Consider the following 25,085-nt stretch of genomic DNA (forward strand, 5'->3'; position numbering starts at 1 on the left):
CTATTTAAATATATTTTAAAAATGTATATCTCATGTATAAATTATGTATCAGCGATGTATCTATTAGTACATTTAAAAAATATACTATCATGTTTAATTTTTTTTGATAAATAACAATGTATCAGCGATGTATCTATTATACATAAATTATGCATATGTTAAGTATATTTAAAAAATATATTTATCATGTATAAATTATTTATCAGCGATGTATCTATTAAGGTAAATTTTAAAATACCGACGCGTTTGGCAAAAAAAAACCTATACGTACGTCGTTTAACTATTTATTTTTAAATAATAAATCAATAATCATCTAATATATCTAAGATGTATTGAAATGTATCAATCGTGTATAATTTATGTATCAACGATGTATCTATAAAGTACATTAAAAAATATATCTATCATGTATAAATTATACATCATAGATGTATAAATATAAAATGAACCGATCAAATTAGACAATTGAATCAATTAAATAGACTAAAATAAAAAATAACAATTAAATTGGTTAATTATACTTTAATTTTACTACATCTAATTCTTTTTCTAGACCCAAAATGTCTCCACTTCTTCTCTAACTAAAGCATTTATTTATATTTTCCACATATTCTCCATAGCCATAATATCTCCATAGAAGATTTTTTTGGTGGTAGAATCACCTAATTTCCTCCAAGTCTAATCTGATGGCATTGTAAAACTATTTACACTTCTTCCATGCAACAAAAAAATCCAAAAACTCAACAACACGGAATTGTTCCATCATTGACTGTCTCAATTCAAAATTTTAAAAAAGAGAAATTAACCTACATACGCGTCGTTTAACTATTTTCTTTAAAAATTATAAATCAATAATTATCTAATATATTTGAAACGTATCAAATATGTATAAAACACAAGAAAAAGTGTTTGAACGGTCGAATATATATATCAAACATGTATCAGAGATGAATAAAATATGTATAAAAAATGAATCAAAAATGTATCGGAAATGTACAAAATAAAAACACTAATATAAAATAAAAATATAAACAATAATACAATAATACAAAAATACAAAAATCATAGAAATTAAAGTTTGTGGTACCATTTTTAAAACAAGATGTAAAGAATGTGTACCAATTTTTGCTAATAACGCAAATAAAGAAAAAGGACCTAAAGTGATAACTGATAAGGAGAATGCAGGCAAGTGAATATCTAAAAATTGATGGGGCACTCTTAAGTCATAATGCGACGTACTCTAAATCTAAATCATAATGCTGACGACTATAATTGAAACCAAGGGCCCCTCTTTTCTTTTTGTTTCATCAGTCCCGTGAATCATATTTCAACTGTGGACCCTTTCGGTTGAAAAATATATGTGATTTGGTGGACACATGTTGGCTTGGGAGGAAGGTGGTGTTGGTTGAAAAGTATAATAGAAGTTGGTATTTTATGAAAGAAAAATTGTAATCAAGTAAACAAATTAATTAATATTGCATTATGTGAAATAGAGAGTCATTAATTTATTGTGGTTTTCTTGTTATTTTTTCTATATATTATTCGTATTGTAATTTAATTATTTAGTCAAAAAAAAATGGAAACGAAGGAGTAACAAGTGTATATATATATATGTCAAAAAATGTATTGATAGTATATAAAAAATATACGGATAACATGCCAATGTGTAGATCTACAAATATTTCAAATATTGACAACAAGAATATAGCATCTAGCATTTGTGATGCCTTCACATATTCATGATTACTTGGTACAGTGTAAATCTATCATCGTTTCTTCCTCACCGTAAAACTCTACGATTTTTTCTAAAATATATGGTCTCATTTTCTTATGGAGTTTATGCTGTAAAAAGAACAAATGAACACAGTAAAACCAAAGAACAAGAATTGTATAAAAAAACTAAGCAACAAAACAAATCAATTTCTTGCTCACATTGCATAGTTGTTCATATGTAAAAGAATCAATTTTTAAAATCAAAATCAATTTTATTATTTTGGACATAATTTTGATAACCCAATAGATAAAACCTGAAACCTATTTAAAATTTAAGTGCATTTCCTCTACTTAGTTTAAAAATGAATTACCTATAATTAAAAAATCAAAAAATTTGGTATATCATACAAAAACAGTAAAAAGGGATTTACTTGAATAAATTCCATGTCATGTATATATGGGTTGATTCTTTTAATGAAGTTCACAGACATTTGAGGGTAGATGTTTAAGGAGAATTTGGATGAAAAAGTCCAAATTTATATAAAAATAGATAATTGATTAGTGGAGAATGAGACAAAAAAAAGATGAAGAAATAACACGATTGTGGGTGAAATTAGATAAAAAGGAAGAAAAAATAATTAAAAAGGAAAGCTACGCGTTTTGTGCAAATATTTAAATACGTATTATTGCAAACCAACACTTTTGGTTGCAAATACTTAGCACGGTGGATGATTTTGGAATAATTTTCCAAAATCACGTGCAGAGTATAATTTTCTCTAATTAAATAACTAGTCATTGTACCAGTTTAATGGCCTATGATAATATAATAAAAAGTTTAATGGCCATTAAATAAGATATGATTTCGGTGAGTCTAAAGTCCAAATAAAATAGGGCTCAATTTTTTTGGTAGTTTTTTTTTTTTTAAAATTCCTATATACTAGATAAATATATTATTTGACCAGTTTGTGTTAAAAAATACATTTGACTTTTAATAGATTTTAAAAATACAGTTTTTGATTATAAAAATACAGTTTTTATTTTTAAAATTATGATAGATTTACTATTGATTTACTAACAGTTTTTTTAATAAAAAGTTGACTATCAGATCACTAACAGTTTACTAAAAGTTTTATAAATTTACTTTTAATTTATTTTTATATTATAAAATGAAAATAAATTATTGATGAATTCACAAATATGATTTATATAGAGTAAATTTCTATTCTCTTTTTATTGTGCAGTCCCGGCCGCGGCTGTATATGACGGTAACGTATAAGTAACAGTCGTAACGTTGTGTAACGGTCTACTGGAGCGCAATTTTGTTTTTATAAAGTACGTGTAATTAATATATTTTAAAAAATTAAAATTAAATCAATTATACAAATATTAAATAAAAAGAATTGTAAAAAGAAAACATATCTTTTTTCTCGTCAGTGTAATGACATTTTATTCAACATTGTTTTTATCATGACTGTGCACTTACTCTGGATATAGTACATTTAAGTCGACAAAAAATAAAATTAATATAACATTATATTATTTGATTAAAAATAATAAAAATATTAGATTTTATGAGTATATAGAGTTTAACTAAATAAGGAAAGCCGAAAATTAGAGCTTTGAAATCCATATAATTAAATAAGTGATTACTGTACTAGTTTAATAGCCTATGATAATATGATAAAAAGTTTAATGGCCACTAATAAGATATGTTTTTTTTTTTGGAATAATTAGAGAGTTAAGCTTTTTTTTGGGTCCAAATTTCATGGTTATTTTTTCCCCCAAAAATTTGCATTCACACTGTTTCACCAAAAACAATTACATCAATACCTTTTTGCTGACGTCAGCGCGCATCACATTATGCTGACGTTAGCGCGCGTCAGGCCTGCTGACACCTTTTCTGGTGCATTAGACACTGATCCGCGCGTCAGTTTATTTGATGTGTTCACTCTGAACAAGATTGAACACATCAAAAAAAATTCTTTAATTTTTTAAATATAACAAAACAATTATTATTTATATATTTCCTCTCAAAAAAAGTAATTATATATTTATTTATTTAAATTATGCCAAAAGGGCAAAAGATAATATGTTCTATATAATGTTTTTTAAAATACTAATATTAGTTTTAATTTAAAATATATAAATAATTAAATTAATTAAAAAATACTAAATTTTTTTAAATCATCAAGAAGTGAATTAAATGTAGTGAATTGAAGTTTAATTAATTGAATAGATTAAAATATTTAAATTATTATTAATATATATTTGATGCATACAACATGCATTTGAAAAATATATTTGAGGTATTTTCGATACTTATTTGATACACCTCCGATACATATTTGATACATTATCATTGTTCGAAACATTTTCTTTATTTTTATGTATTTTTAAAGTTTTATTACTAATATTTTTATACATTTTAGAGACCTATCAAAAATTTTAATACATGTATTACATATTGTGAGCAGAGTGGAGTTCGGGTGCCACTCGCTCAAGGCTTATGGCAGACTTTTCGATCTGAAAATGGTTTGAAAAATGGAGTAGCCACCTAATTTAACTATGAAATGCCTTTTAAGCGGCTAGGTAACCTTACTCGCTTATGGGTAAGAGTATTGTTCATCGGACCAAAGACTAGGGTTCGTGAATCTCCCTGAAACCCGTGTGCTTGACTTATCTGTTACCGGCTTTATTTACTGAACATATTCGTTTTATTCTCATCTCAACATCATATGCAGTTTATAGGATATGAAAGGTGGAAATAAAAAGGTATGAAAGCGATAAACACGTTAGAAGTGCAAATTACTCGATCTGGATTGGTATTTAAGGCAAGTAGTTGGTACTCCTAAACAAACATCTAACCTTAGAGGTTTTTAGCAAGTAGAAGTGTGGCTGGTATGGATCGATTACATGCACAAAGCCTAATCTGGATGTAAACATTTGATTGATTGATTTTATTAGCGAGTCTTAAAAAGCCTATACAACCATTACTACGTTTTCATGGTAGTCCTAAGATGTCTAAGTGACTGGCTGGAAGTGCAGTATTTGGCTTATTTATGTGACCAGTCCTTTAACAAGTTAAGTGATATGGTTTTTGGAAAGCAGTAAACACTGCAAACTGGCCCACGTTCAGTTGGTATACATGCAAGGTTAGAGATACTTTTAAACCTCGTTGACTTTTTGAGTACCTGGCACTCGCACAGGTGTGACTGTCGGGATGGTCAGCATTGGCTCTCGGTCAGAACATGGAAGTTGTCCGTCTCGTCTATATGGTTCGGTCGGTTCAAACAAAGGTTGATTCTGAGTTCTGGTGCACATGACATCTGCTCTGGAAGTTGCTGGGTTCGTGGGCCCGATTTATACTTTATGGTACATAAGTGGACTTTAAGGTCTATTTTTCATCAGGTTTGGCCCGTTACAATACAGAAAATTAAACTTCATCAAATTCTCTACGTCTGGGTTCAAATCAGGCCTGATTCCGAACCTGAACGAGCCCGGAAACGCGTTTAGAAGTTTGGATCTAATTTTGGATGATCTGAGAAGCAATTTTGGAAATCTGGGTGTAATGAACCCCGACACCGGCAGATTGGAGTGGCGGCGCCGCCGGTTACATGGTCGACGGCGGCGGTGCGGGCAGCACGTCTGAGGTTTCGATTTTGGTTTGGTCTCTCGTTTTAGCTCCGTTTTTCATGCAAAAGTAGTAAAAGACGCATAAAATCGAACAAGAAATCCAAATATAGAATTTATAAAGCATTTAAACATGATTTGGGTCAAAAGTATGGATTTACAGCAGCTATTTTAAGGCACTTTTCATGGCAAAACACACTAAAACACCTAGAAACGTGCATTCTAAGGCATGTAATTGTTTATTTTTTGGGTTTGGACATAAAAACAGTTAATTAACAGTGATTAACATGCTTTTTCATCGAATTCATGGCAATTTGACAATATGAAAATATAGCTAATATGGCAATTTTATGGCAAAATAGCAACATAGACTAAACATGCATCCTAATAGCGCATAAAATCAAAAGGACACATAGAGCGTCCTCATAATTACCAGTATGAGTCCTTCGCTCGTTTGCTGGCAAAGTGGATGCGGAGTCCAGCTTCGAGTGTGTGCAGGCAGATTTCTTGGAGAATTTAAGCGTTCTTATTATTTTCAGGACTGAATTGAAGTGTGATTTGTGTATGGCGTGTGTGAAAAATTTGGCCTACTAGGGTTTCTTAGGGGGAATTCAAATTTTTTCTCTAGGGTTTTTACCTTTCTGGTCCGACCTCTGACTCAGCTGACTTAAGGCTGAATATATAGCGGTGAATTAGGTCTAGAGTTTAGCTAGAGTCTTCTAGGTTATAAACTAGTTATGTGATAAGCATTTAGGTATTAAGATTATCTAAAAACACTTATTGGCTAAGTAAAAGAGTTGCTAAAAGTGTGATTATCACCATTATAGACAAAGAAATTGAAACAGACGAAGTACTACGGTATAAGGAGATAGTAAGATCTTTACCGAACAAAGATAACTAAGTTATATGAAAATTAGAGGATGAATTTTTAATAAAATATTTATAGGAGGAATTAAATAGAAGAGGAGCCGAGTAGGTCGATTTTGGAATTCCAATAAGGAAAAATGGATATAAGAATTTTATAAATAGAAATGGAAACGATATTAAAGGAAGTCATAAGTAAAGATAGAATAAAGTTAAGCTTAATTCTCGAGTGGAAAAATATTATTTTATTCTCGGAAAATATATTAAAGGATTTTTAATGAGAATTATTATTTTATTTGTTAAGTAATATCAATTAATTGGATATCGATATTTATGGAGTAAAGAAATAAACAGAAAGTAAGGAAATGAGCGATAAGTCTCGAATTGAAATTTGAGCGTTTTAACCGAAATTTATTAAAATAAATTATTGAAAAATAAAATAATGAGGTAGTAGAATAGTATTATTTATTTAGATAGTATTATTTATTTGGACATAAATACTACGGATTTATCGAGTTCAAACGATTAAATAATTTAGGGAGTAAAACAGACGAAAGAAAAGTTATAAAGTAAAATGAATACAGGTGGCAACTTAAAGGACCAAGATGAATATTTTGCTACCTATATATATATATATATATATGTTGCATATGAACATTCATTCATTTAAATCAGATTTCCAGAATTGAGTTTAGGTTGGGAGAGAGAGTTCATTATATTCATCAAACATGTACCATGCAAATTCTTAAAATGATCACCCTAATTTCGTTTCTCAACCAAATTGCGTGATTCTTGCGGCAACAGAAGAAGGGAGAAATCCTTCAATGATCTAGTTCATCAATTTAAGGTAAGAATGGTGAATTTGGTTAGGGTATTGATATTTAGGGCTGTTGATGGTTGATGTTGTAAGAATTGAGTCTTTGATGCAAAAATCTTTGAAAGCTTGTAGATTCTTCGTTTGACATCGGAATTGAGCGATTTTTGCAGCAACAGAACAAGGAGGACAATAGCTACTGATCTTGACCATCAATTTAAGGTAAAAAAAAATCTCAACTTGTTGTTATATGTTTCAGTATATAGGGTTGTTCGTAATTAAGCATGGTGTTGGTTAATTGTTGAGCTGAAATTGTCGTTTAGATGCCATGATTAGTGAGCTTATAGGATGTTTGTGTATGATTGGAGAATTGTGAGTGTTGTTTAGTTGTGCTAGGGTTTTGTTCGTAGCTAACCGGAGGGTGGAGAACCACCGTACCCGCTGGTTTCATGACCAGCAGTCTCATGCCGTGCTGAACGTAGCACGGCAGTGAGCAGGCTGTAAACAGGGCTTAGCCGTAGCAGCCCTCCCCTTAATGAACAGGGGAGGGCAGGTCGAAGGAATAAAGGGGCTGAACGCACTCTTTCTTTGCGGTTTGTACGTATTTCGTTCGCGTTTGATGCAAAGCTACGAAGTTGGAAAACCAATTTTAACGTGTATCGAATTAAAACTTTGATGAATGCTTAAAGAAAATGATAAAATGTATGGAATAGACTTAAGATGTTTTGGTTTTAATAACCATTGAAAATGTTAAGGACTTTATATCGGAATTCAAGCTGGACGTATTTAAAATGTTAAATACGTTGTCGAATTCAAAATGATTAGAAATCGATTTTGACGATTAACGAATTTGAATTTGATTGTTGGATTAAGTAAAAGTGAATTGATATTAATGGAATATAAATAGTTATGGGCTGTTTTAAACATAAAAATGCTAAGGGAATATAAGCTAAATTTTGAGCATATTAAGTTTTAAACGTAAAATACGTCATTGACGTAAAAATGTGACGAATTGAGTTTGAACATTTGAGATAGTTTTAGAAAATTGTTAAGCTATGAAAGTGGACTAAACCTAAGCATGATTGACCTAGGTTTGTGACTTAAGGTGTTAAGGTTTCCGTTTATGAATTAAATGCATTTGAATTGTAGACAAATTGACGGACTTCAGAATTGACGTGTTTGGCCTAGTGGGCTTCGACCACCATTTGATATCGTGATTTTGGATAGCAAATTCCATGAGTTATACTTTACTCTTGTGTATTATTACGCTATAAATATAGTGTTAAATATTTTATATATATCTCATACAACACATCACATTATATAATAGTTGTTGTGATTTGAAATTATATGAATTAAATGGCTATTCTACCGTGAGATACACGGCACATGATTTATTTTATACCTAAGTATAGCTATATATATAAATTATACACACACACACACACACACACGTAGATCGATCATGATATTTGTGAACCAAATAATTGTAGATTGATTGTTTTGTTGCCAAACAACTTGTAAATTTAATGTTGGATTGATTTGTGTATCTTTTTGTTGTTTTTTATATGTCTATGAATTTTTTTACGATCCGAGGAAACAAGCTACCTATTGGGCGTCAATATGCTGTGTGATCACTAGTGTCTAAACTCGGTGGAACTATCTCGGGACCTGTGTCTAGTAAGTTGAACTTGGTCGACTATCCCGTGACTCGAACCTTGATCATTTGGATAAAAGTATTAGTACTAGTTTAACTCGATGGACTGTACCGTTAGGTATAGGTTAAACTGGGTCAAATTATCTCGGAACCATATCAAAAGGATTTAAGAAAATATGTTTTGCTCGTTAAAACTAGGAAAATACCTAGTTTAAAGTTGTTTTAAGATTAAGGCTTTCTCCGGATCAAATACTTGTTGATAAAGTTGTATTTGGCTTATATAATTGTTTTAAACTGCGATGTTATTTCTATAATACCATTAGTAACGTATATCTCGCTCAGCATAGTCTGACCCCGTTGTTATTAAATATTTTTATATACCTAGAGTTGACAAGCAAGGCACTCTGACCTGTTTTCAGGATTCTTCTTTTGAGCATGTACAGTGCACAACCTCGGTTAGGAGCTGCAGTAGTTTGTTGTCAGTCATAACCATTACAGCATGGAGTCATATCGTTTTGTTTATACATCCTGAAGTGTTTACAGTTTTGTCAGCTACATCGGATGTTGTTTTGTGTGACAGGGCTAGTTAGCCGTGATGTAACGTAAATACACTAGTTATGTTTGTATATAGTCGGGCTAGTACATACGTGGTACGGAAGTAAAATGCCCTTATGTTTTGTATCGATCGTTATTTTTCAATTGTTTGTGAAAAAATATTTTTGATTTTAAGCTTGCTACGGTTTCTGATTTACCATTCTCATTCCCTAGCGCCGATCTCGACTCAATAATTTGGGCCATGATAGATTCATTAAGAAATGGTTAAATTTTGAAGTTTGATAATTGGATTTTGGTTTAAAAAAATAAATTATATGTTAATTATGCTAAAAAATATGTGTCAAATATACAACACATCATATCATATCATATCATATCATACTATTATATAAAACTGAGCTCTAAAATAGCTTTCAATATGGTTCTGTCATGTGTATTTCTAAAATCCAGACACATTTAGTTTTAAAATGTAACACTACAACTTCTACCTATCCATGCTGAAGTAACGTTAATCTTACAAGCCCTTTCCTGTTTATCTTCAACAAACGTTATACCCTTTACTGCTCTTCTAGGTAGCACGGACACGGACACGGGAAAACGGGACACTTGGACACGGCGAAACAGTAGAATTTTAAAGTTTCCTATGTAAAAAATGAAGTTTCGTGTCCGAAACATCGAGTGTCCGAAACGTTTCCGAAACGGAAAACGTCGATTGAATGAAGTGTCCGTGCTACTTAGCTGCCCTTTCACATTTCATCTTCACCAACAATAGTTATAAAATTTAAAAGCCAACAACAGTTACAATTTTTACGTATATAACCCAGCTTCCATATGCCTCCTCCTCTCTCAAACCATCTTCATCATTAAACAAATTACAGTCACCGAGGCACCACGGAAAAACAGGCTTGTTCGAATTTTCATTCGCCCATTCAAAGCCACCATTCGCCGCCACAATTACACAATCACAGGCACCGGTTTACTCGAATTCCTCCAACCCAATTGCAATTATAATTGTACACTCCTGATCTCCTCAGTTCTATGGTCATTTTCCAGTTAGTTTTAAGGTTAATTAGTTATTGCCTTAAATTATTGTTAGAGTAAATTAGTTACTTTTTTCTTTCTAGGCATATTCTTATAAGGAGTCTATTAATATATGTTTATTTTTCTGGAATGATTTAGTTGGCCACTGTTACCATTGAAAATTTTAGCATTTAGTGGATTTGGTGTTTAGTGAAATCATGTATTGATTAATTTGGTTGTAATTTCAGTTTAAATTTCCATTTGCCAGAGCATATGTATCTAAGCTAACTGTTCATCCATCTGATAACAGATTGTCATCTTCATATGGTTTCATTACAATTCTAAATGCTTTTAGTTGTTTGTATTTTTTTGTACTTAAATTAAATTAGTTTTTCATTTGTTTGGGGTGGTGTGCTTGGCTCAGGTCACTAAACAGAATTCACATAATGTAGGAGTTAAAAATAATTTTTTTAGCATATTGTATTTAAAAACCATGGACAATATTTGAAATTTATTATTTTATGGTGCAATAAGCATAATGGCCAAAAGAAAAGTTTCCTCTTCTTCAAAAGTCATCCTTGCAGTTTCTATACCAAAAAAAAAAATTCACTTCGTTGTTTGAGAATAGCATGTGTTGTTAAATTTATTACACAAAAAAGAAGTTTAGTGACCCCTTAATACCCTGAGAAATTAATTTCTTTTACCACTTGCCACCATAGTTGCTGTAATCACATTTCAAACAGCAAAATTAGTTTCGATTTCATATGTTTGGACATGGAACTCATTCACTAAACATTTTCTCTACCATTACCAACTATGTAACTCAATATTTTACAATATAATGTATTTTTAAATTATGTTTCTTGCATAATTGGTGTCTAGCCGGTAAGCATATGAGAAGTTTGTTAATTTATATGCATTAAGACATTTAAATATAGTTAATATTCATTTATGTGACTTGAAAGAATATGAACGGTTTGTTGAATGTTTTTTTTTTATGAATCGAATATTATATTAAAAACCGCAAACCGCGGAAAAGAATCTTCTAACCAAAGCTTTCGCACAAGAAGTGGCACATACAAGATGGCACACTAGAGGCTACGACTAAGATAGAAGATTAAAGAATACAATCTTGAAAAAGAATACAAAAAGGATTTCTAAAAAAATCCAAACCGGAATATAAAAAACTCCTATTAAAACATTTGAATAAAAACGTCGCTCTAGAAAAACTATTGAATGTAACATCCATGCCTGTGCTCGTTTTTCCCTGAAAAATGAGATTATTACGATGCTTCCGAATCTCCCAAACAATCAAGAACCATAGGATCCGCCATAACTCATAATAGGAACCTCTAGGAACAATCTCCATCCATTGCATATAGAAATCGACAAAAGTGTTAGGAAAAACCCACACAATATCTAGTTTGTAAAGAATGCTACAACAAACCTCTCTCGCGAAACGACAATGAATGAATAAATGTACTTGTGTTTCCTCCTCCGCACATATAGAAACTTTATCATTTTCAGGAGTAATAATAAATCTTCTAGCAAGAAAATCCAGTGTTGGGACCCTATTGTGGAAAGCGACCCACATAAAAAAAACTTGATTCTTGGAGGAGCGTGGGACTTCCAAATCTGAATAAAAGGAGGCCTCTCGATACTAACTATTGGTCTTTCATCCCTCACTTCTGAGCTATTGTAATATCCCGGAAAATTTTTAAATTTTTCTAAATGTGTTTTCGGAAATAAATTGAGTTTTTCGGGAGGCGGTTTGATTCGTAGTTTAATTTTTGGTTCGGTTCAAATTTTAAAATTTTTGAGTGGTCTTTTATTTTGGTGCTTCAACCATCATCTTTGAATCAGGTCTCGAAAGCGACCTGACTCAAAGGTGAAGGTCTCGTTCGAAATTGTGATTCTCGAACGAGACCTCAGCATTTTGAGCTAAGTCTCGTTCGAGAATCACCATTCTCGAACGAGAATGCAGCCTGTTCTGCTTGTCTCGTTCGAGACCAGCAGAACCCTTGCGAGGAGGGCACTTTGGACTTTATTCTCTGATCCCTTAAATACGTAACTTTTTAACCTAACCTATTCTCCACACTACAAACAAACCCTAGACATCTTAAACATCCATTTTCACTGAGAATTACTGCCGTAATCATCCCTCAAACTCTGCTGTCCGGTAAGTTTTCTTCTACCCTGTTTTGCAGGTCTTACTCACCGGTTCAGAAGGCAGACTCCATCAGTAATCATTGGTAACTCGGCTAACCCACTATTTTGAAAATAATTATTATTTAAAGATTATTAAATAATAATTATAAATTGGATTTTAAATAAGAACTCAATAGACTTGTTTTAATTGGGCTTTATTACCTATTGGGTATTTTTGGTGTTGTTTTGGATTGTTTAATTCCGACGTGTTATTTGTGCTAGTCCTTTGTGGTGTCTAGTATTCTCTATAGTTAGGGTCTGTTCTTAATAATTATTTTATTTGTCTAGACCCGTCTACTGTTTGTGCTTCAGAGGCGAACCAGGATTAGTTGCTTGCCGGTTATCACGTGGATTAGCAAGCAGTGAGTTTGTACTTACTATTTACCGCTTTATTAAGTAAATTGTTATTTTAATAATAAATATATATATATTGTACGTATATTTCGAACTGTTTTATATTATGGCTTCTAGTTGGAACATGCTACCTAATGGGCATCATTAGGACTGCGTGCGCACCGGTAATGATCTGAGTAAGGTATTTATGGAAATGTGGTAACTCGGTGTGAGCGTAACTCTCGGGACCAAATAGAGTAACTCGGTGTAGCAAAGCTCTCGGGACTCTGGATATGGTAAAGTGTGGTCAGTGGTAACTCGGTGTAGCTCAGCTCTCGGGACCAGGCCTATTGGATTATGTCTATTATTTAGAATTGTGGATTAGGGTTCTAACTATTATTCGTAATATCGTTATTAAATGTTTTAACGATTTTAAAGGTTTTCCACTTAGTAAATGTAGATAGTGGTATAAACTCATCTCAGTATATCTGACCCCGTTGTTTTCCCAATTTTTTCCAGGGTTATGATCTGAGATAGTCTGGTGATCTCCGCATTTACTTTTCCTCGGAGGTTCCATTTATTTTTTATAAACTGTAAAACTGTTTTATTCTTAGACCGCAGTAGTAACTAGACGTCTTTATTTTATTCTAGTGGTTGCCAGATTGGTCTGACTGATTATTTATTGCTCTGGCATGTTAAACGATTATTCCGGATTATTTATGTTAAGCTGATTTAATACTATTATTGGAAAGCATGTTATTTTAATTGTTGAATATTATAACTGCTAGATTTAGGCTGAAGTCTCGGTTGTCCCCGAGCATTGTTTTTTCTGCAGGTTTATGTGTTTATATGTTAAATGAAAGGCTAGCTACGGGTTTTGGTACTACAGGCTAGCTACGGGTTTTGGTACTACATTACCCATACCCTAGCGCCGGTCGCGATTCATGAAAATGGGTCGTGACAAACTTGGTATCAGAGCTTTGGTTTCAAACCAAGGCCATTTGCTTGCTATGTGTTTACTCTGTTAAGTATGGTTGTGTCTTAGAAACTACTGCGGATATAGGTTTCTGTCATGTCTTTAAAAATATCATCTTTTGATTTTTAAAAATATTATGCCTACACCAATAGGATTGCATCGAGTCAGTCATTATATGTTGATTTGATGCTGTTAAATGTTAATTTTATTTCACTTGGGTGAATACTTTATTGCTGTTGATTTCTCGGGAAATCCTAATCGTTACTTGTTTGTGTTCATACTTGGGTATGAATTATGTGTTATTTAAATTGTTTTTATTCAATCCTTAGGATATGGACAATGTTGTTCGTACTCGTGCTCGTGCTACGGCAGAGCAAGAAGCTGAGGCTGATGATGCGATTTCCATGGAAGTCGATCAGAACGTACCACCAGTTCAAGCAAATGCTGGACGTGGTAGAGGTAGATGTGCTGGCAGAGGTAGAGGCAGAGGAGCTGGTGCTGGTAGAGGTGGAGCTAGACGACGTGGTGCAGCAAGGGTTCAGGCACCGAATGTGCAGCAGGCACCGGAGGTGCAACAGGCACCGAATATGCAGGCGTTCGACTTCACTACTTTCTTGGCTGGGATTGTCGAGATGCAGAACAACCAGGCACTTCTGCAGAATCAGTGTACTGTACTGGGTCAGTTAGCACAGCAACAGAAACCTCAGGCTGGTGTTGTAGCTGGTATGGGTGGACTTGCTGGTGTCGGTCATATTCCGACAGACAGAGAGATGGTGATGACCTACACGAAGTTGAATCCGAATTCTTTTGATGGTACTGGGGATGCTCTTGACTTTTTGGAGGAGTTTGAGTACAACAGTCAGAGGATTCAAGCTACTGATCGTCAATCAGTGATGCTTGCAGAGATGTCGCTGAAGGGTCCAGCTAAGGACTGGTTTCACGATAACATCAGGCCAGAGATGGCTACATTGACTTGGGCTGAGTTTGTGAACAGATTCAGTGGTTACTATCTACCCTTCTCTGTTACTGAGAATTTCAGAGAAAAGCTGCTAAATTTGAAGAAAGGGGATAGATCAGTGACAGACTACACTACAAAGTTTGTCCGCTTGGGGCGGTTTGCTACAGATTTACAGGGTGATCGAGGGCGAGTGAACGACCGCTAAATTAGGGGTTTAGGCTCGGAATTTCTCCCTTTGCTGATAGGGGCAGGCATGGAGTTCGCTCGAGTTGTGGATAGTGCTCGTCGGATGGACAATTCGTTGGTTCAGTTTGGGACGATCTCTGACCCTTTCCAGAATCAGAAGGGAAAGAGTGATCTTCCTAGTGGGGGGCAACAGGCCCCAGCGCAACATGGTAGTGGAAACTACTACAGTGGCTCTTCTCAGGCCAACAGGGGGAGTCGCCGTACGCACAACAAGGGGAGGCATAGTACTAGGAGTGCTCCGTACAGTTCTAGTGGCAGTGGGAGTAACCGTGGTTCAGGACGCGGGTACAGTGGTGGATCGAACATTCCGTTCTTCCAAAATTGCAGACGCAGGCACTATAGTCAGTGCTAGTTAGCTCATGGAGGTTGTTTCTCTTGTGGCCAGCCGGGTCATTTCTCCAGGGAGTGTCCGAGATCTGGGCTGCAGATGTCTAATTCCAGTGTGGCGCGATCGTCTTACCAGCAGCAGAGACCTGCATTTACACAGTCAGTAGGGTGCTCTCAACCTGCAGCATCTTTTGGTGGCCATCGGGGCCGTGGTTCTGGTGGTAGTGGTTTTGGTGGCCGTGGTATCGGTGGTAGAGGTTCCAACAGTTATGGTACTGGGCATAGTTCGCAGCAGCAGCCGCAGGGTCAAGCCAGAGTATTTGCTCTTACTCCTCAGGATGCGCGTGCATCAAATGCTGTGGTGCAAGGTACCATTCCGATTTCTTTTACTGGTGTTTTGGTGTTATTTGATGCGGGTGCAACCCATTCATTTGTTTCTACTTATTTTGCGGAAAAATTAGGTATTGCACCATCTGTTTTGAGTGAACCTCTAGCTGTGTCTGCACCTATGTCTGAAGGTGTAGTAGTGGACGTCGTTTATCCTTCTTGTCCAGTGGTTATTCAGGGTAGAGAATTATGTTCTGATTTGATTGTGCTTGACGTTCTTTCTTTTGATGTTATCTTGGGAATGGATTGGCTGTCACGCCACTTTGCTTCTATTGACTGTCGAGGGAAGTCAGTCGAGTTTCAGATTCCAGGTGATCTACCTTTTTTCTTTCAGGGAGAAAAGGCGGAGACACCTAAGAATCTGATTTTCGCCATCAAGGCGAAGCGGATGTTAGGCAAGGGTTGCCAGGGTTTCCTTGTTGTGGTTCGTGATTTGGAGGTTGATAGTGGTGATATGCATAGTGTTCCGATAGGGAATGAGTTCACTGATGTGTTTCCAGAGGAATTTCCAGGATTACCACCTGACCGTGAGATTGAGTTTTCCATTGATGTGGTTTCTGGTACAGCTCCGATTTCGATACCGCCGTATCGGATGGCTCCTGCAGAGCTGAAGGAGTTGAAGGACCAGTTACAAGATTTGTTGGATAGCGGGTTCATCAGACCGAGTACTTCTCCGTGGGGTGCTCCAGTTCTGTTTGTGAAGAAGAAAGACGGTTCCTTTCGACTGTGTATCGACTACAAACAGTTGAATAAGGCTACTGTCAAGAACAAATATCCTCTTCCTCGCATCGATGATTTGTTTGACCAGTTGCAGGGTGCAAAGTGTTTTTCCAAGATTGATTTGAGGTCTGGGTATCAACAACTTCGGATCCGTGATGCAGATGTGCCAAAGACTGCTTTTCGGACTTGTTATGGACATTTTGAGTTTCTGGTTATGTCCTTTGGTCTGACGAACGCACCAGCAGCGTTTATGGATATGATGAACAGAGTGTTCAAGCCGTTTTTAGATCAATTTGTTATCATTTTCATTGATGACATTTTGATCTATTCTCGGAGTGAGGAGGAGCATGCTTACCATTTGAGAACTATACTACAGACGTTGCGTGAGCATCAGTTGTATGCTAAGTTCTCAAAATGTGAGTTCTGGTTGGGTCAGGTTACCTTTCTAGGACACGTGGTGTCGAAAGATGGGATCAAGGTTGATCCGAAGAAGATTGAAGCGGTTATGAATTGGCAGAGGCCGAGGTCAGTTACCGAGATCAGGAGTTTTATGGGTTTAGCTGGCTACTATCGTCGGTTCGTGCAAGATTTCTCCAGAATATCTGCACCGTTGACTAAACTGACACAGAAGGGTGTTAAGTTTGAATGGACTGACAAGTGCGAGGCGAGCTTTGAGAAGCTCAAGGAGATTTTGACAACAACTCCGGTTTTGGCATTGCCTTCTGGCGTTGACGGTTTCACAGTGTACTGTGATGCGTCTCGGATTGGTTTGGGTTGCGTTCTGATGCAACATGGACATGTGATTGCCTATGCTTCTCGTCAGTTGAAGAAGCATGAGGTGAATTATCCTACTCATGATTTAGAGTTGGCAGCTGTGGTTTTTGCGCTGAAAATTTGGAGGCATTACTTGTATGGTGCTACTTGTGAGATTTTCACTGATCATAAGAGTCTGAAGTATATCTTTGATCAGAGAGAATTGAACTTGAGACAGAGGAGGTGGTAGAATTGCTGAAAGACTACGACTTTACTATTCAGTACCATCCTGGTAAGGCTAATGTGGTAGCCGATGCGTTGAGTCGCAAGTCTTCGGGCAGCTTGGCTCATATTTCTGAGATTGGGCGTAGACCCATGGTTAGAGAGTGGCACAGTTTGATAGCTTCAGGTTATGGTTTTCAGTTGTCTCAGGCTGGTTGTTTGTTGGCACAGTTATAAGTGCAACCTGTTTTGATTGATCAAATCAAAGCTTTACAAGCTGAGGATCCACAATTGAAACAAATTATAGAGGAGGTTCAGCAGGATGGAAATTCTGAGTTTACTTTTGTGGATGGTGTTCTGAGACATGGTTCGAGATTGTGTGTTCCGGATTCAGATGGTTTGAGGGACTAGATTCTGGAAGAAGCGCACAAATTTGCTTATAGTGTTCATCCGGGTTCTACTAAGATGTACCATGATCTTAAGGGTACCTACTGGTGGAGCGGGATGAAGAAGGATGTCGCTGAGTATGTTTCTAAGTGTCTAACTCGCCAGCAGGTGAAACTGGAACATCAGAGACCTTTTGGCTATCTGCAGCCACTACCTATTCTAGAGTGGAAGTGGGAGCAGATTGCTATGGATTTTGTGGTTGGTTTACCACGTACTCGACAGGGGTACGATTCCATCTGGGTGATAGTTGACCGTATGACCACGTCAGCTCATTTCCTTCCGATTAAGGTTTCGTATACTGCTTTGAGGTTGGCTCAGTTGTACATCGACATTATTGTCAGTTTGCATGGTGTACCGGTTTCTATTGTGTCAGACAGAGGTTCTGTGTTTACTTCGAGGTTCTGGAAAGGGTTACAGGAATCTTTGGGTTCTCGGTTGGATTTCAGTACAACTTTTCATCCTCAGACTGACGGTCAGTCTGAGAGGACTATTCAGACGTTGGAGGATATGGTCATGATGTGTGTTCTCAATTTTCAGGGTAGCTGGGATACTCATCTGCCGTTGATTGAGTTTTCTTACAACAACAGTCACCACGTGAGTATCGAGATGGCGCCGTATGAGGCTTTGTAGGGGCGCAAGTGTAGATCTCCTATCTGTTGGGAGGAGGTTGGAGAGCGTAAACTCTCGGGAGCAGAGATTATTCAGATTACCTCAGAGAAGGTACCGTTGATTAAACGGAGATTAGAGACTGCTTTTAGTCGGCATAAGAGTTATGCTGATCCGAAGAGGAAAGACATTGAGTTTCATGTTGGTGATTTCGTGTTTCTTCGGCTTTCGTCTATGAAAGGCGTGGTTCGTTTTGGTGTCAAAGGAAAATTGGCACCGAGGTATATTGGTCCTTATGAGATTTCAGAGAGGATTGGAGTTGTAGCTTATCGTCTGGTACTGCCGCCAGACATGTCGTTAGTACATCCTGTATTTCATGTGTCCATGTTGAGAAAGTGTATTTTTGATCCTTCGCACGTGATTGTGCCTCAGAGTGTTGAGATTGACCAAGAGTTGTCCTATGAGGAACATCCAGTTGAGATTGTTGTTACGCAAGTGCGTAAATTGCGGAACAAGGAGATTCTGATGGTCAAAGTTCTCTGGCACAATCATTCTGTAGAGGTGTCCACTTGGGAGAACGAGTCGTATATGCGGAATCGCTATCCTTTTCTTTTTCCGTGATGTACGATACCTTGATTTTCTGTGATTTTTATGATTTTTATTTGTGTTACGTGCTATTCTGGTATTAATTGTTTATCGTGTTAAATTCGAGGACGAATTTATAATTAGTTGGGTAGAATGTAATATCCCGGAATTTTTTTAAGTTTTTCTAAATGTGTTTTCGGAAATAAATTGAGTTTTTCGGGAGGCGGTTCGATTCGTAGTTTAATTTTTGGTTCGGTTCAATTTTTTGAATTTTTGAATGGTCGTTTATTTTGGTGGTTCAACCAAAATGGTTGAACCACCACCTTTGAATCAGGTCTCGAAAGAGACCTGACTCAAAGGTGAAGGTCTCATTCGAAATTGTGATTCTCGAACGAGACCTCATCATTTTAAGCTGAGTCTCGTTCGAGAATTACCATTCTCGAACGAGAATGCAGCCTGTTCTGCTGGTCTCGTTCGAGACCAGCATAACCCTTGCGAGGAGGGCAGTTTGGACTTTATTCTCTCTATGTTCTGATCCCTTAAATACGTAACTTTTTAACCTAATCTATTCTCCACACTACAAACAAACCCTAGACATCTTAAACATCCATTTTCACTGAGAATTGATGCCGTAATCATCCCTCAAACTCTGTTGTCCGGTAAGTTTTCTTATTCCTTTGATTTCAGTTTTGGCTTTAGACGGCACTTCCGTATTCTTAATCGTTCTCTCTGGTTTCTAGATCGAAGTTGATTCCGCTTGATCTCAGATGTTCTAGACTCAATTCTCTACGATTCCTAATCTCGTTTTCGCAAAACGGTACACTATCGATCTCGTTTCAATCGCCGTACGGTTTACCGTTTCAAGCTTTTTGTAATTTGTTTTGGGATGAAACTGTTACTGCAGATCACTTCTTCTTCTTGATTTTACAAGATTTCGATTTTAAGGTATTGACAGTTAATCCTTGCTTTAACTTGGCACCATTTTGAACCACGGGTTAATCAAATTCTGATGCCGTCGTGATAAACCGTAGTTCCCGTAATGTGTTCTTGGTTCTTGTTTTTAGCAAATGGATTAATACGGTTTGAGGGTTATGTGTGTATGATAGAAATCTTGATATGTGTTTAATGTTTAGCTTGATAGTAAGGAATTGAATGAGATTTTAGCTTTGGTCTTGATTCATTCAAATTGAAATAGGCGGCAGTAATATGATTTTGTTCTAATTTTGGAGAAGATGGTATAAAGACCACTTTGATCACCATTTGTTTTTGTTTGAAACTAATAAGTCCCTCAAGTTACTTTTGTTTGATAACAACTTGAATTTAGATTTGATTTATAATTATTAAGTCGAAAACGATAGCTATTTATAAATTTAGCTAATATAATTACTCGGGTAATTTTATTTAAATAAGAATATCAAATTGGCATAAAATGGATAAATTACAATTTAGCCCCTGAACTTATTTTATAACTTAATTAAGTGGATTTTGATTAATCACTTTATATTTGGTTTTAATTATAAATAAAAGCAATTAATTTGATTTCGGATATCAAATTGGCTAAGTATAATTTAGTCCCTAATTGGCAAAAGTACAGTTTAGTCCTTAATTGGCTAAAGTACAATTTAGTCCCTAAACTTTTACAAGACTTATTTAATTAAGTTTTGAGTTGTAACTTGGGTTACTTGAAATTGAAGTTATTGAGTTCTGCTTTTAAAATGGATTATTATTTAATCGAATTATTTTATAAATATAAACTCAGGTTTATATTTGATAAACGTTTTAAGTCGGGTTAGACTTGGGTCACCAGACAAGTGAAGTTAGCTTGGTAGTTATTGGTAACTCGGCTAACCCACTATTTGGAAAATAATTATTATTTAAAGATTATTAAATAATACTTATAAATTGGATTTTAAATAAGAACTCAATAGACTTGTTTTAGTTGGGCTTTATTACCTATTGGGTAATTTTGGTGTTGTTTTGGATTGTTTAATTCCGACGTGTTATTTGTGCTAGTCCTATGTGGTGTCTAGTACTCTCTAGAGTTAGAGTGTGATTTTAATAATTATTTTATTTGTCTAGACCCGTCTACTGTTCGTGCTTCAGAGGCGAACCAGGATTTAGTTGCTCGTTATCACGTGGATTAGCAAGCAGTGAGTTTGTACTTACTATTTACCGCTTTATTAAGTAAATTGTTATTTTAATAATAAATCTATATACTGTACGTATATTGCGAACTGTTTTTATATTATGGCTTCTAGTTGGAACATGCTACCTAATGGGCATCATTAGGATTGCGTGCGCACCGGTAATGGGTAAGGTATTTATGGAAATGTGGTAACTCGGTGTGAGCGTAGCTCTCGGGACCAAATAGAGTAACTCGGTGTAGCACATCTCTCGGGACTCTAGATATGGTAAAGTGTGGTCAGCGGTAACTCGGTGTAGCTCAGCTCTCGGGACCAGGCCTATTGGATTATGTCTATTATTTAGAATTGTGGATTAGGGTTCCAACTATTATTCGTAATATCGTTATTAAATGTTTTAACGGTTTTAAAGGTTTTCCACTTAGTAAATGTAGATAGTGGTATAAACTCATCTCAGTATATCTGACCCCGTTGTTTTCCCAATTTTTCCCAGGGTTATGATCTGAGAGATTCTGGTGATCTCCGCATTTACTTTTCCTTGGAGGTTCCATTTATTTTTGATAAACTGTAAAACTGTTTTTTTCTTAGACCGCAGTAGTAACTAGACGTCTTTATTTTATTCTAGTGGTTGTCAGATTGGTCTGACTGATTATTTATTTCTCTGGCATGTTAAACGATTATTCCGGATTATTTATGTTAAGCTGATTTAATACTATTATTGGAAAGCATGTTATTTTAATTGTTGAATATTATAACTGTTAGATTTAGGCTGAAGTCTCGGTTGCCCCCGAGCATTGGTTTTTCTGCATGTATATGTGTTTATATGTTAAATGAAAGGCTAGCTACGGATTTTGGTACTACATTACCCATACCCTAGCGCTGGTCGCGGTTCATGAAAATGGGTCGTGACAATTATCACCATCTGCTGAATTGTTAACAGTAGCAACAACAACATTAACAACACGCATAACATCTCCTGGAGTATCATTGAAAGCAGACCGAACTTGGTGAGCAGCTCCAAGATGAAACTGCCGCGCATTAGAGACAATTTCCTCGGCATAAGACTCATTAACAGCTCTGGAATAATTTACGGCAGCAGCAAAAAGATTATGCGCAGCAGAAGTATCATTTTCACGCACAGCAGCGTTTTCACGCAAACCTGCTCTTATTCCACCCAAACCTGTTGAAAATTCCATGACGGAAGTAGCTGCACTCTCAGCTCTATCTTCTTCTAAATTGGACAAGCCTTCAACAGTGACCAAATCAGAATAAAAAGAACAAAAAGAAACTGCCTTAAAAATACCTCTTGATGTGTTCCACTTCATTTCATCTTTTTGATCAATCCTTTGGTTAATACGTGTAAAAAATGTATTAAAATCTGCTAAAATATCAAGTTCATTACCACGAAGACGACGCCTCCATCTCCATCCATTACTCCAAACCTCTCTAATATTAGCACGCTTCATATTCGAAAGATTGTAAAGACGAGGAAAAATGTCCGAAGCCAAGCCCCTACCCATCCAATTATCGTGCCAGAGCGATATCAAACTTCCATCTCCCACATTGAAATTAATGTTCGAGATGAAAATTTTCCAGGCCTGTTTATCAATGCAGCAACCTTTTCGAATACCCTTCCAAATGTAGGAGAATTTCCTAGAATCACCAATTTGTAACTCCTCCCATCCTGCAATCGTAGAACAATGCAACACAGTCCTATACCAAAGAGAATTTTCTCGATTGATACGCAGCCTCCACACCCATTTAAACAAAAGACTTTGATTACGAACTCTAAGACTGTAAATACCCAAGCCTCCTTTGTCAAAATCTTTGCAAATATTTGACCAAGAGATCTTGCTGAGAACTCTAGCAGAGACATCACCTTTCCAAAGAAACCGCCTTATATACATCTCTAGCATTAAAGAAATACTAGAGGGCATATTATGAACATACATGATATAAACGGGAATGCTAAACAGAACAGACTTAATTAAAATTAATCTGCCCGCCAGAGATAGCAGCGACCCCTTCCATAGAGCGAAACGTGATTTAAATCGATCTACAACATGATCCCATGACCCAGTTGGAATCTTTCTACTAGCTAGCGGCAACCCTAGATAAGTAATTGGCAGGGACTCCACTTTGCACCCTAAGAAACCCGCAGCCTGCAACAAATCGATGTCATTAACATTAACTCCCATTAAAGAGCTTTTATGGAAGTTAATTGTCTGCCCTGAGATAAGTTCATAGCAACGCAATATCCGAATTAAGTTCTGTACATAATCCATATCAAAAGGCAAAAATAAGAGCGTATCATCAGCAAACTGAAGTAAAGACACTTGTTCATTATTTCCTACAAATTTGTAACCACTAGTAAAACCCATAGCAACTGATTTATCCAGAATGCGTTTCAATCCCTCAAGTGCAATCAGGAATAGATAAGGTGAGATAGGATCACCCTGACGAACTCCTCTTTTAAGAGAAATTGGTTCAATAGGGCTACCATTAACCAGCACAGAAGTAGTTGCAGTAGATAAACAAACCGAAATCCACTCTATCCATTTATCTCGGAAATTCATACAACGCATCACATCAAACAAGTAATCCCAGCTAATACTGTCAAAAGCCTTTTGGAAATCAAGCTTCAAGACAATGAGCTTTTCCTTTCTTCTAAAAGCTAAGTGAATGAGCTCATTCGCGATCATAGAACAATCCAATATACTTCTACCCTTCAGGGATGCATGCTGATTGTCTGAAATAACTTTAGACATAATAGGTGCCAACCTCAAGGATAGAGTTTTAGAAAGAAGCTTAAAGAAGCCATTCACTAAACTAATTGGTCTATAATCTTTGATGTTTGGAGAACCTATCACTTTAGGAACAAGAACCATGAAGGATGCGTTAATACTTTTAGGTAAGGTATTGTTGCTATGGAAATCCTCAAAGAATTTGAGGAAAGCTTGTTTCATAAAACCCCAAGCTCGTCTATAGAAAAAGAAATTGAACCCATCTGGCCTTGGTGCCTTCTTCTCACCGGTAGAATGAAGAGCAGCTAAGATCTCCATTTCGGCAAAGGCAGCAGCAACTGTTCGGCTTCTCTCTCGGAGATACAGCTGAATTTTAATCCGGACAGCTCAAAACCCGCCTTGTCCTGCACGTCATAAAGAGATTTGAAGAAATCTCTGACATGTGATCTAATGTCTTCTGGCTCTGCATAAACTACATCCCCCACTTGAATAGAAGAAATATAATTATTTCTATAGTGCTTTGAGGCAACACTATGAAAGAATTTTGTATTTCTGTCTCCTTATAACGTCCATTTCAGCCGAGATTTCTGAGCCCAAATAGCTTCAGCACGTTTCTCTGCATGCCATAATTCAATTTTAAGGGTGTTGATTGAAACACGCTCCTCTAAAGAAATCGGCTCTCAATCAGCCAAACCCTCCTTAATAAATATTTCCGCCGTGAGGTCCTTTATCTTTTTATTCTTCTCTCTGAATGTTTTCACATTCCATTCTTTAAGAAGCTGCCGAAACTTCCTAAGTCTAGCGATAAGATTAGGGGAAGAGGTGCAGACCGAAGCCCATGTATTCTCCACAAAAGAAGGGAAATTGTCATGATCCCACCAAGCGTCAATCGAACGAAAAGGTTTAGGACCCCAAACAAAGCCATTACAAGTGCGAAAACAGATAGGAGTATGATCAGAGAGGTTATCCGGTAAGGTAGATAATGACATGAATGGACAAACAACTCCCGCTGTAGCAGAGATCAGACATCTATCAGTACGAGATTTGGAATGCAAATTTTGCCAAGTAAAATTCCGTCCCTGAAGTGGAAGATCCAAAAGCTCATTTGCATTGATAAAATCCCGAAAATCAACCATAGATTGAGTAAATCCCACCCCATTCAGTCTCTCCTCCGAAGTC

At 36.0% G+C, this 25,085-nt stretch overlaps 1 protein-coding gene across 3 annotated transcripts in view; it reads right to left on the reverse strand.

Annotated features, from left to right (window-relative positions):
- The window catches only part of LOC126686967 (uncharacterized), a 34,266-nt gene that overhangs the window by 4,699 nt on the left and 4,482 nt on the right, over positions 1-25,085 (reverse strand). Inside the window, exon 3 of one of the 3 annotated variants that reach the window (XR_007644016.2) lies at positions 1,655-1,842. The exons of the other annotated variants lie outside the window; for them this stretch is intronic. The gene's annotated coding sequence lies outside the window, so the exon portion shown is untranslated. Of the gene's footprint in view, positions 1-1,654; positions 1,843-25,085 lie in introns of those variants that run through there. 3 annotated transcript variants of the gene reach the window in all.

Source organism: Mercurialis annua, linkage group LG6, assembly GCF_937616625.2.
Source record: "Mercurialis annua linkage group LG6, ddMerAnnu1.2, whole genome shotgun sequence".
NCBI lineage: Eukaryota > Viridiplantae > Streptophyta > Magnoliopsida > Malpighiales > Euphorbiaceae > Mercurialis > Mercurialis annua.